At 38.2% G+C, this 13,157-nt stretch overlaps 1 long non-coding RNA gene across 2 annotated transcripts in view; it reads right to left on the bottom strand.

Annotated features, from left to right (window-relative positions):
- LOC120299680 overlaps nt 1-10,897 on the bottom strand; it is a 47,945-nt gene extending 37,048 nt beyond the window's left edge. Inside the window, exon 1 of one of the 2 annotated variants that reach the window (XR_005554470.1) lies at nt 10,786-10,897. This is a non-coding gene — a long non-coding RNA (uncharacterized LOC120299680). Of the gene's footprint in view, nt 1-10,284; nt 10,332-10,785 lie in introns of those variants that run through there. The other variant, XR_005554471.1, reaches the window with a different exon arrangement.
- Between the last annotated feature and the right edge of the window lie 2,260 nt (nt 10,898-13,157).

The raw sequence follows: 13,157 nt of genomic DNA, 5'->3' as shown, positions 1-13,157 counted from the left end.
GATGCTTGACAACTGACTCACATTTAGGACGGTTGCAGCGTCCCAGGATCATGCAGTCCCTTTCTGCAACCTTTTGACAAGCAAAGTCAACGAGGAAACCAGATTCATTTATTAATTAACAATTGCAGAAATTCATTTAACAAATGTGGCAAGAAAAGTTGTGAAATGGGGCAAAACCTAACAAGTTTCTATTTAGCAACATAAATGGTGGGCTCAGTTGTGGCCATAAGTCAAGAATGACTGTGTTATATAAATGACACTAGGTAGCAGTCAGTTGATCCATTCTAGACCAGGGGTAGGCAACCTTGGCTCTTTTATGACTCGTGGACTTCATGCTGGCTCAGGAATTCTGGGAGTTGAAGTCCACGAGTCATAAAAGAGCCAAGGTTGCCTACCCCTGGTCTAGACTAAACACTGACAAGGAAAATAATGTAAAATTCAATCGAAGTGCGAAGTATGAATTAGAGATGATAAACTTGCAATGAAACATAAATCAGGAATTTCTGAAACCTTTGCTAAGTCATTGTCTTGTCAACTCTGTGGCATAAGAAGCACATCTAACAGACTCTGTTTTTGCAATCATGATTTTGTGTTATTTTCTTTTTACGTATTTTATTTGTGCTGAAAGACAATTATATAGGCAACACAAGTAATTAGGCAATCTTGCCCTAATGTTTTTTTCTTCTAAAAACACTGTTTGGAACACTTGTCACAATCCAAATTATTTTTTTTTAATGTTATCTAGATTCAGGCCAAATAAATGACCAGGTCAGTATTTAATTGATAATTGTGCCCTTTCTTGTCTTATTAAAGCTGACCTTAACTGTACACTGTACACTCAGGTTCTCATGAGTATATGATTAAATTAGACTATCAACAATACCAAACACACTCCCTAATTTATCTTTTAAAACCGACATAAACTGCCTGGATCCCTTGAAGCTGATTAGCAAAGTTTTCTTATATTATTTCCCTCCTGAATATTAAGCAGAAATGAAATACCAGTGAGAACAAACTGCTTTGTCCAATTGGAATTCTGCTTGTGTCCAGATTTATTAATCTTACCTAATTCACGTCACCTAACTACATTTGAACTATGACCCCTGACTACTGTAGGGGATTTTGTACAAAGATCTCTCAGGATCAGTTCAAAATCATGATCTGTCATTTGTTCATGAGCTCCTGCATTATTCCCAGCTAACTTCCCAATAAAAGCAGCAGCTGCTGCATCTGTACCATATGCCTTAAATTAAGATATCACAGTTCTTTTAAAGGATCTTTTTTGGAGGGAGGAGGGGGGGATAATATTATGGAAAAGACAGAATCTATTAGAATTAGAATTACTCTCTTACTCAGGTGACCACAATTCCCAGCCATTCTTTTCTGTTTGATATGCAAGTGCAGTATAGAATATGAGAATAATGTCTGCCAATGCTTTAAAATACCTAGTCGTTTTTTTCTTTTCTGAATTATGTCATTTCTGTTCCTCAAACTTATAAGAAAAGGCTCACCATATCTGTGGGTTTGTTGTTTTTTTTTTTTTTAAAAAAAAGCAAAGCTCTGTGTGTATTAAGATACATTTTGGGTTAGATTTATATCCCACCTTCCTGAGACTTACCGTCAAACAACAATTTTATTCATTCATGGATAAAATACATCCATTGCTCACAGTCCTTGTTCTGTTTTTGCTAGTGGAAAATATCTCTTTCTCCCTCCTTTCTCCATTTGTTCTTTCCAAGATGTTGCCTTGCTTTATAAGATGCTGTTTCTTCCTTCTCCTCCTTATTGTTTAAGATATTCTCTACAGTTCATTTTACGCTTGGCATAATTTTATAGTCTTGTGTTCTCCCCTCTCTCGTTCTCCAGTGCAAGGAAACATTAAAATATGAATTTCTGATTGCTTCTCGAGGTGATACAATTTATTCCACAATCTTAGATCTTTACCATTTTGTTTTTACTTATATCTATAGGTCAGGTTTACAGATCCAGCATTATGATACATAAGGTAGGACAGTTTACTCTGCCTTTTTGTCATGTCATCATATCATTCCTGATTGCTACTAAGTATTTACCTATATGTTCCTCATTCCTCAAAATCTGAGTACTGAAGCCCATAGATAAAGTCATTATAGTGCCTCAAGGGAATAATAGATTTTAATAAATATACTACAATTTTTCCACTTACAAGTTGCAAGACAGAATCTCCCTCTCACAATGCATGTCTTCTGAGACTGCATTATAATAGCTAATTTAATTATATTTGTGTTAACTGAACAGATTGAAGAACAATTTTCTCAGAAACAAGAGAGAAAATCCATGTATAGCTGTTACTAGAACCTTACTATTGCTTTCTCTTTACAAAATGGAGACCGAATGCTTATTGTCTTTTGCATTATTTTTATTGTCACAAGGGAGCTTTTTAAAATGACAGATCATAGACCACAGTAAGGGGGGGGAAACTGAAGAAAAACAAAGTTAGATAAATATATCCTCATAGATGAGAACAAGCAATTTATCAGAATCAAGTGCTATTTCACAAACTAATTATAGTTTCCTACTTTCTCTTCTTTGCTTTTGCCTAGAATAGATGTCACTTTCTGTATGTGGTGACAACAGATGAGCTTGTTTTCAAGATAACTTTACTGAAGTTATTCACAAGGGTATTCGTCTTTCCGTCTTACAGATGAATGGACGGATGGATAAATAGGCAGAAAAATACATAGGCTTTCCTAATGTATATATAAGTTTTTCCTTATGTGCTGAAAAAAGATAACTTATTTTCTTCGCAGATGACTTAAATTGTAAGGTGCTCTTCATATATCCCTGCATCAGAGTACACTTTATGTTGCTAATATAAATGCAGAATGTCTTACACAATGCATCGCTATTGTCATTAAAAGAGTTGAGCCACGTTAATATGGCACAAAAGTTTTGAAAGGCACGGGAAGAATCATTTCTAAATCAACCTGTGATTAAGTCTTGACTTGATTAAGTCCTGACTTATATAAGGGCCATATTTAGTCCTTCCATTTCCAATGCTGGGTTTGTAGATACTATTATTTATTCAGATAGGCTTCTTTGAGGCTGAGGAAGGAGGTAGTAATAAGCTTGGCAAACACAAATTTTGCAGAAGAACAAAAATAATATTAAGTGGGGATGAACAGAGGACCAAAACCTCAGAACTGTCTAATCTGGATGCTCAGTTGAAAGTGGAATTGCATGCAAGGTTAGCACTACAGCATTTTGTTATATCCCAGTTGTGAAATTGAAACTCTAAGGAGTGGGAGGCTAAAGGGGTAAACTAATCAAAAAGGCCATTTTGTTGACATTTCTCAAAAAAAAAAAAAAAATCAGAGATATTTGGGAAAAGACTTTTCTTTTCTTTTTTCCTTTTTTGCAGGGTATAAGGGGAAAGCAATGTTGCTAGCCTTGGGAGTTTATTTTTTAAAAAAATGTTGTCAACAATAAGAAACAACGGAAATGAAAGAGAAGGGTTATTAAATTTAAATTTAGAACAAAAAATAAAGGATTTTGTGCAGCCAGCAGGCCAGATGATACAAAGTTAAGCAGAAGCCTCAACAAATGAATTCTATTTTAGTAATTCAAGTTTCTGGGGAATTCTAGAAGACCTGGTATTCTTTCCATCACCCAGTGAGATTTAAACAAATTATGGCATCAGAAAATAATAGAAGAAATGAATGTAATGGATTTTGAGTAAACTAGACAAGGAATCAAATTATCCATCCACAACTTTCCAGGACATCTTCTAGCATCCCAAATCCCAGACATTACATAGACAAAGGAAGAATCATTTTTTATTTTAGTTTTTTAAAAAAAAAAATCAAAGAAGTCACACAAATTTTCTCCTTCTGGCACAACTAATTTCTCTCCTTTGGAATTAATGGGAAGGAATGAAAAATTCAGAAGATTGCTCAGAAGAAAGTAAAATTGCTCCCACACATGCTTATTATTCCAGCCTGTCCAGTTCAGCAGGATTTTGCTCATTTTAAACCTTTCACTCTTCCTTTCTCTAGAATTAGCTAAAGAGAAACAACATTTCCTGAATCCGATTTATCTTCGTGTTTCTTTGCACTCTTTATTCTTTGGTTATTGTTTTATAACTGCTACTAAATTCATTGAGCACTATTTTAATTTGTCCCATAAAATGAGGCCATATTTTAGGGCAAGGCAATGCAAATATTTCTGAAAGTTCTATAGTCTACTACAGTCTATTTTAGTTTACGTACGATGCTTCTAAGGTATCAGATAACCGCAACTGAAAACCTATTACACAAAATAATAATAAAACAATAAGTAGCTACTCAGGGATTCAGTCTAGGCTTCATCGTCCTAATGACTTACTCAGATCGAAAATACCATCTCCACCATGCATACTCGTTGACTGTCACTCTGAAACTCATTTTCACCACCAGGAGGATGAACTCTTATTAGTGTGAATATGGAATTCAAGTACTATTTGCAGGTTTTAAATGTACGTAGCACTTTACATTATGTGGCAGCATGGCACCAATTATAACAGACCTATTGTAAAATCTAGTGTAGATGGGCTGAAGCTAAGAATTTTGGCTGAAAAAAATCTTCTTTGTGTTATTAAAGGGGTCAGTTATAAATGCCAGATATTGTGGTCTTCCTCACTATCTTCCTTGCATTTATTACATATTTCTCTTTCCTCTGAGCACACTAAGAATAGAAATAGTGACCAGTCCAAGGTCACAAAGTGAGCCATGTGATTGAAGAGTCATTTCAATGTCATTTGGAACAATTCTACTTCAGATGGTGGCAACCTACAGCGAGTGGACCATATACCCCAAGGCTGTTTTGCGCCGCTTAGAAGCCGACATTTTTTTCCAGAATTAGCCACTTGAATAATTAATCCAGAATACCTTTCTAGAGTAATTCATGCCTGAGATTAGAGGTGACCTAACAGTAAGAACCTTTCAGAAAGTTTGCCCAAGCATATCCGGGCGATCTTTCAGATTCATCAATCTTTAATGCTCACCCATGATATACTGTTACATTCAGGCTTCAGGTTTATAGAATTGGTTTAAGAGTGTTGGCTGATCCTCTTATTTCTATTTTGCCATGTCATACACTTAAATGCCTGGAAAAAAATGGGGAATATTTCTATACTCATTCAAAGTCCTACGTATGCAGAGTTTTTGGTACCTCCTCTCCTCTCCTCTCAAAAGCAATGGTGCAAGTTATGAGATGCATGTTATAATAATAGAGCAATACTGCTTCATTGTCTAGTTATACCTGTCTATTATGGTATATCATAACACAGGGTAAGATCAATCTCTTTAGAACTGTATTTCTCAACCTTGGCAATTTTAAAATGCTGATGGGGAGGGGAGAAATCTGGGAGTTGAAGTCCACACAACTTAAACCTGCCAAGGTTGAGAAACACTGTTTTAGAATTTCTCTAACCCTACAAATTATTTATTTGATTTTTCTCCCACCTTAATTTATAAATAACAAAAGGGGGTGACCATACCTAATATTCCTTCCTTCTCCTATTTTCCCCACAGCAATAACCCTGTTAGGTGGTTTAGAATGAGAGAGAGTGATATACCCAAAGTCACCCACCAGTTTTTCATGCCTAAAGCAGGACTAGGAACTCATAGTCTCCTAATTTCTAGGCCAGCACCTTAACTACTAGACATGGCTGTTTTCATCAGAATGATAAAGTAATGAGCTGAGGACAGACTCTAAGACCTGTAAGATCTCTTCCAATTCTACGTTTTTATGTTGTCTGATTCTAGAGAGTGGTGCTCATCTCTGTTTCTTAGCCAAGGGAATCAGCATTGTTTGAAGACACTTCAGTGGTCATGTGGTCAGCATGACCATACACCGAGGCTCACGGAATGCTGTTACCTTCCCACCAAAGTGGTACCTATTTATCTACCTGCATTTGCATGCTTTCAAACTGTTAAATTGGCAGTAGATGATAAAGAACAAGAGCTCATCCCATCACATGGTGTTTGGGTCTCAAACTGCCTTCCACTCAACAAGCCCACTGCTAGGCCATTGGTCCCCCTGTCTAATGCATACCTCTTTATATATGATCATATTGAGATATCCTTCTGATTAGTCCTATGGTACTCTACATATTTGTATTCAACTACAGCCAGGATGTACACATATATGTGAAAGTATTTTAGGTGATTTGACAATATGGATCATAGCAGCATGAGTAGCTTATTGCAGGAATACAGATAAAAAGAAATAGCATAAGAAGATATCCCTTGGCTATTATTTATATCAAATGTTCATATAGACAGTGTTAACTTTCTACAGCTATTTGAGCTATTGGTTGGCATTTCATAGGGAATATGACAGTTAATTCTATAGTATGATCCCCAGAATTGTATGCATCATCATTCTTGATCAAATATGACAGATGTTTTAACCATTCCTTCAAGAGTAATGGGGGCAAAAGGCTTAGCACTGATGTCACTGCAGTCAGAGAGAAGGACCCTGCTGAAAGAAGTATTTTTGGCTCAGTTATAAGGCAGAAAATCTTTTCAGATTTTTCTTTCTTATGTAATACATGTCTTGTATTATTTGGCTTTTCCTTTTGCTATTCGTGGATTCTTACTGCAATGTATAAGTCAAATGCAGTTAGTGACCAGTCATGTATGACAAAAAAAACTCTATAAAGCAACATAAAAGATATACAATTTTACAGTTATAAATTTCTAAAATGAAGACATTTTTCTCTGTAGAGCAATGGCAGCTGTACAAAATTCTGCAGATGTTCTGCAGATGTTAAGATTCTGATTCCATCATATAAAGCAAATAAAGTCATCGTCGGAACAGAACTACTATGAGCAAATGGAATTATGAGAGAGCAGAGATAATTTGTTTATTTATTGGGGGTTTTGTTAATCCCATTTTTATTACTTTATGGTTACTCAAGATGGTAACCATACATAATCCTCCTTCCTCCTCCTAACGACAACCCTGTTAAAAGGGTTGGGCTGGGAAAGGGTGATTGACCCAAAATCACCCAGGCAGCTTTCATGCCAGCTTCCAGAGTTGAAATATACTAAGCTGAAATAATTGAAGGATGAATGATATGATTTATTTACCATCCAAGTTTAAGGCAGTGTACATGAGAACTGATATATTTTTAAAAAGAAAAAAGAAAAATCCAGAGGAATATACAATGCTCCAGACAGACTACAAATTGGCCAACAATAACACTAACCACAGCACTGATAGATACAGGATCAAAAAGTTAACCCTGCATTCCTCATCCCTTATAGGTTTCTCTCGCACTAGAACTTTATAGGGTTAGTGATACATTCAACACACACACACACACACACACACACACACACACACACACACACAGTGTTTGTTCTTCCATAGCCAATCATTATCTCTTACCCATCAGAATGAATTCCTAAGTATATTTGTGCTACTGTATAAGCACCAGCATTAAATAGACAGAAATACACATGCTGCTGAATATTTTGCAGTTCCAGACTGGCTTGGTTGAAGCTGATTTAAAACAACTAGCCAACCTTTGGAGAGAAGGTTTTTAGAATATTTAAAGTGCAGAAATTTTTTACCACTTAAAACACACACATACACACACACTGAGGGGAAGAAGTCCATCTTCGTTTAGCTTAAACATCCTGGCCTCCATTTCCTGTTTCCCTCCTGATTTGGCAGCAACTGCCTGCCAGCACCTCCTGCTGCAAATATTCGTAAACAGACTAGACAGCAATTCATACTGTCATCTACCTAGCTATCCCTGGATTAGTATGCAAATAAGTGGCAGAAGAATAGGCCATAGAAGCAAAGCTAATACCCTAAGTGATCTTTCAGGGTAATTAGAATTTGTTTCATCATGCTAATTTGACATGGCAATTAGTGTAGCTAAAGGAAGGCTCTTCCTTCCAGAGCTGAGGTTCCAGTGTGTACACAGAGATTTGCCACCAAGTCCACTTGCTCAAGGGAATTGTGTAACATTATCAGGAACTGACCATTAGCAAAAGCTCTAGAAAATATCATTTTGCTTTATTTATAACTGCAACTCAGTGGGTCACAGATGATGGTTCACGGACCTTAGCACAGAAGTAGAGGAGAAGAATAAAAAGAATAATAATATCTTATAATGGTGCAGATTTTAAATCCAATTGGATTCAAAGAAGGTGATGGGCAGTTCTAAGACTTCTGATACATACATTCAATAAAAATACATGGAATCACATCAGTTTAGCATTCTGTAATATCAGTTTAAAGAAAATATACATTTGCACTAATTATTGAAAGTTAGTTCCTCTAGCTTGACTAGCATAGCAATCCCCAAACTGGTGCCCTTCAGCTACAGCCTTGTCTATGCCTGGAGTTATATGGTATGGTATCACTTACATGATGTGGCATAGGTATGCATCTGTGCTAATAGACTGGATCAAGAAGATTTCTAGGAAATAGTCCAATTGGCAGGAATAGCCAAAGTCTAAGAGATAGGCTCAAGATACAGAAGGATCTTGACATACTTGAATACTGAGCCTAAAACATATGAAGAACGCTTGCAAGAATTGGGTATGTCTAGTTTAATGAAAAGAAGGACTAGAGGTGACATGATAGCAGCGTTCCAATATCTAAGGCACTACAACAAAGAAGAGGAGGTCAAGCTATTCTCCAAAGCACCTGAAGGCAGGACAAGAAGCAGTGGATGGAAACTAATCAAGGAGAGAAGCAATCTAGAACTGAGGAGAAATCTCCTGACAGTTAGAACAATTAATTAGTGGAACAACGTGCTCCAGAAGTTGTGGGTGGTTTTAAAGAAGAGATTGGACAACCATTTGTCTGAAATGGTATAGGGTTTCCTGCCTGAACAGGGGGTTGGACTAGAAGACCTCAAAGGACCCTACCAACTCTGTTATTCTGTTATTCTAGAGAAATAAAGTCTACCATAGCAAGCACTGAGTGCCCAATGTATGCATCTTGATCCTTGGATAAAGAAATGGCTCCATGCAATATCCCATAATCAAGGGTCCTCTAGATATTACAGTTATGACTTTGTGAATGTTTAGCTATCAGCAGTGCTTTTTTTCTTAAAAAAAAAAAAAGGTGCCAGAACTCCCACACATTATACTGTATAACCCGTCTTGCCTACCCTATAAGGTTCCATCCAAAAAAGGAGCCGGAACTCCGTTCTGGGCGTTCTATGAGAAAAAAAGCCCTGGCTATCAGGACAAACAGCTGGCTGACAATTCTAGGAATTGTAGCTTCAGCACACTTGGTGGCATTAGATCAGGGCAAGTAGGGAAACAGAACTACAAGAGAAAAAAAGTTCAGCGATTAACATTAGTTATCGAATTAAACTTTCTTTAAATCTCGGTCTCCTATGAGATCCTGCAGTAGCTGACCAGACAGATTCTGAGGAGATTACAAAGCTATCAGCTATCCCCATCACTGCTTTCTGCAGTATAATCTTGTTAAGCACTGCATTTGATGGAAAGAAGTCTTGAGGTAAACAACGGAAACAAAACTATTGAATACAGAGGCTGAGTAAGGATGACCTTGATGTTTGAGGTCTGACTGCATTTCTAAAACTATGCATTTCTCAGTTATAGAGCGGATCATATGGGATAAGATCAATTTATTCCATCTTGCATTCTATGAAGACAAGTGGGAATACATCTATACATTTCATAGATATATAGGAATATTCCATTTGTACCAAAATATAATTTCCTGCCAAAGAAAAATCATACTCAGATTCTGCTGCAACATAGTGAGCGATAACAATTCCAGGTTGCCCCTTGTTCCCATTTAAACCTAGAATTAGGCTGACATTTCTACAGAAGCAATGTTACAGGGCAATCCTCTATTAAGCAAACGCCACCTGCTTCCCTAAGTAGAAGATGCCACTAAAAAGCTGGTGAAGTCCAAGGAAGAAAGCTGATGTAGGATCTCAAAAATTAATGATTAATCTAATGAATGCATCTTCCTTAAAAATAATGAAATGGGATGGAAAGGAAAGGAAGGAGGGAAGGGAACAGGAGGGAAGAGAGGAGAGGGAAATGAGAGAGGGGAGAGGAAAAGAAGGAAAGGAAAAGGGAAAAGGACATACTATTCCAAACATGGCTGGAGGCTACTGGGAGAGTTAAATAAACATATGATAACAACACCAATCAAACCACTTTGCTTAAAGCCTGCGGAGTCAATCTGCTTCTGACAGAGGAGCTACCAACCAGCAAAGGCAAGCTAATTAGAGACAGTCAAACACTTAGGCAATCACACCTTGCGAATGTAAGCGTCTTCCTGTCATTTGGCAAGTCTCTCGGCTGCCTTGGAGCGTGAGACAAACAAGTCCTCCCCCCCCCCGCTCTCCCTGTTAGTGCGATCTAACCGAGCACAATGGCTGGAGGTGAAAGGTGGCCGTCTGGGCAGGTAGTGACAGCATCTCCAACAGCCTCGTATCAAAGAGTGGCACTTGTTTAGACTAGCCTATTTGCACCTGCCTGCAGAGGGCCTTTTTAATGTAATTATTAGCCTCTGCAGCCTTGCTTAGGGTTTGAAAATAGCATTCATTTTCATTCGGTTTCAGCGTCCGCTGTTCCCCCCCTCCTCTCTTTCTCTTTCCCCATTCGGCCTCCGTCACCTCGCCTCAAAGCGGAGGCGGAAGAGAAGAGATGAATTAACAAGAACAAGTTGGCAGGTGAGTTATGTGACAACAACAACATCAGCTAAAGAAGAGGAGGGAGGGGAGGAAATCCCAAATCCTAGGAGACTTGAACATACCTCTCTCTCTTTCTTCCTCTCCGCTGGCATCACAATCACTTTTCAGAGCCAAGGAGAAAGAAAGGCCAACAAAATATTTCAGAACAATAATTCAGAACTCTTTGGCTGTGTCAGCTGAGGAAATTGTTTTGAGTTATCTATTTAATGAACATCTGATTTTCAGCATAGTCTCCTGGGAGACTTTCTTTCTGTAGGTTGTGGGTTTCTTTGTAATTGTTTAGACTCATAGGCATACACAGGAGGTCAAGGAGGGTGGTGAAAGATGCATTGTGACATTGTGACACATTCTACCCCTTCTATTTTTCCAATTGAGGTAACAGGGTTTTGATGGCGAGATGGGCAGCACATACATTTAATTAGTAAATAATGCATATTTATTATTTATTTTAGATAATCTATATGGCCACCCATATTGCAGTAGTGACCTTGGATGGCTTATATAGAGTTGGAAACATAAAAACCAAGTATCACCATATGGTCAAATCAAAGGTTCTGCAACCTTTTCTCTTCATTTCAGGAATTGAAGAGAAGGACGAGGGGTGACAGGATAGCAGTGTTATCTCAGGGGCTGCCACAAAGAAGAGGGAGTCAAGCTGTTCTCCAAAGCACCTGAAGACAGGACAAGAAGCAATGGATGGAAACTAACCAAAGAGAAGCAATCTAGAACTAAGGAGAAATTTCCTGACAGTTAGAACAATTAATCAGTGGAACAACTTGCCTCCAGAAGTGGTGAATGCTCCAACACTGGAAGTTTTTAAGAAGAGACTGGACAACCACTTGTCTGAAATGGTATAAGGTTTCCTGCCTAGTTGGGTTGGACCAGATGCCCTCCAAGGTCCCTTCCAACTTGAATAATAATAATAATAATAATAATTATTATTATTATTATTATTATTATTATTATTATTATTATTATTCAAACAGACAAGCACCTGCAACATAACACCCCAGACTTAACAATTGTCGATAAGAAAGACAAAAAAGTCTGGATAGTGGACGTGGCAGTGCCTGGAGACAGCAGAATAGACAAGAAAGAACTGGAGAAGATAACAAAATACAAAGACATACAAATAGAAATAGAAAGACTGTGGCAAAAGCAAGCAAGGGTAGTACCAATAGTAATAGGCTCCTTGGGTGCAATCCCAAAACAACTGGAGCACCACTTGAACATCATTGGCATTGACAAATTCGCTATTAGTCAATTACAAAAGGCGGCCTTACTAGGAACTGCTTCCATCCTGCGACGATATCTGTAATACCATCAAACATCCACATCTGCCTATCCCAGGTCCTGGGTAAGGACTCGATAGGTAGACAAAATGCCAAATCCAGTCTGAACATCTGGCTGATTGTGCGATGATCCATAATAATAATAACAACAACAATAACAATCATAATCATAATAGTATAAATAAATGGCTCATCCAGCACTCTGATTTTAATACCCAGGGAAATAGATTTTCAAGGTCTTGTAGAAGACCAATAGCTCTTCACTTTGGCAGCATCATGGTCAGCTTTAGGCAATTTTGCTTGAAAATGTTAGGGGCAATGAAGTGTTGTAAAAAGGTTTCACTGCTGATGTTGCAATAAAGATCCAAGTCAAATGTGAAATATTGTGCATTAGGACAAGGCTTTTCAACCAGTGGTACAGGTACCACCTGTGGTACATTTGCATCTGGCAGGTGGTACGCAACCATCCTAGAAAAGTGGTAGCGGGGGAGGGGAATGAGCTGAACCGGTGGTAACACTGTACAAGCCTGAGCCAGAGATGGCTGGAGCTGCAGGGCTGTCAGGGCACAGCGGAAGCACCAGGATCAGTGCCAGGCTCCAGCTGGATCTCGGTGCTGATCCTGGCACTTCTGCTGAGCCCAGAAGAAGCACTGATCAGCTGGAATGTTGCAGCATCTCCAGGGTCTTGTGATTTACATTCAGATGCTTGGCAACTGATTCATATTTATGACAGTCACAGTGTCCCAGGATCATGTGAAGTGACCAAAACCTGCTGCAACCACCTAGCAGACATAAAATAAAAATAAAAACCAAATGGTAATAAAAACCAAACACCCCCCACCCTATCCCCGCTGCCAATCCTCAGCAGAAATGCTCACAACAATGAAAACCTCAGACAGGACAAAGAGTGCAGCCGGGTGGACAGGCAAGTGTCTTGCTCAGCTGTGGCTTGGGGGGCACTTTTTGAGTGCCATTATAACTTCAAACAGTCACTAAGCGAACTGTTGTAAGTCAAGGACTACCTGTACTTCATCACTTTTTTCCTTTTTTTTTTTTTTTGGTCATCAAGTTTTTGACACCTTGCTAGGCGACTGGTGGTACTCGGATGTTGCCATATCCTAAAAGTGGTACAATGGGTGAAA

The sequence above is a fragment of the Crotalus tigris genome, unplaced genomic scaffold (assembly GCF_016545835.1).
Source record: "Crotalus tigris isolate CLP2741 ecotype Arizona unplaced genomic scaffold, ASM1654583v1 scf7180000024307.1902530, whole genome shotgun sequence".
Classification (NCBI taxonomy): Eukaryota; Metazoa; Chordata; class Lepidosauria; order Squamata; family Viperidae; genus Crotalus; species Crotalus tigris.
The sequence above is the reverse complement of the archived record's forward strand: the minus strand, read 5'-3'. Positions and strand labels throughout refer to the sequence as shown.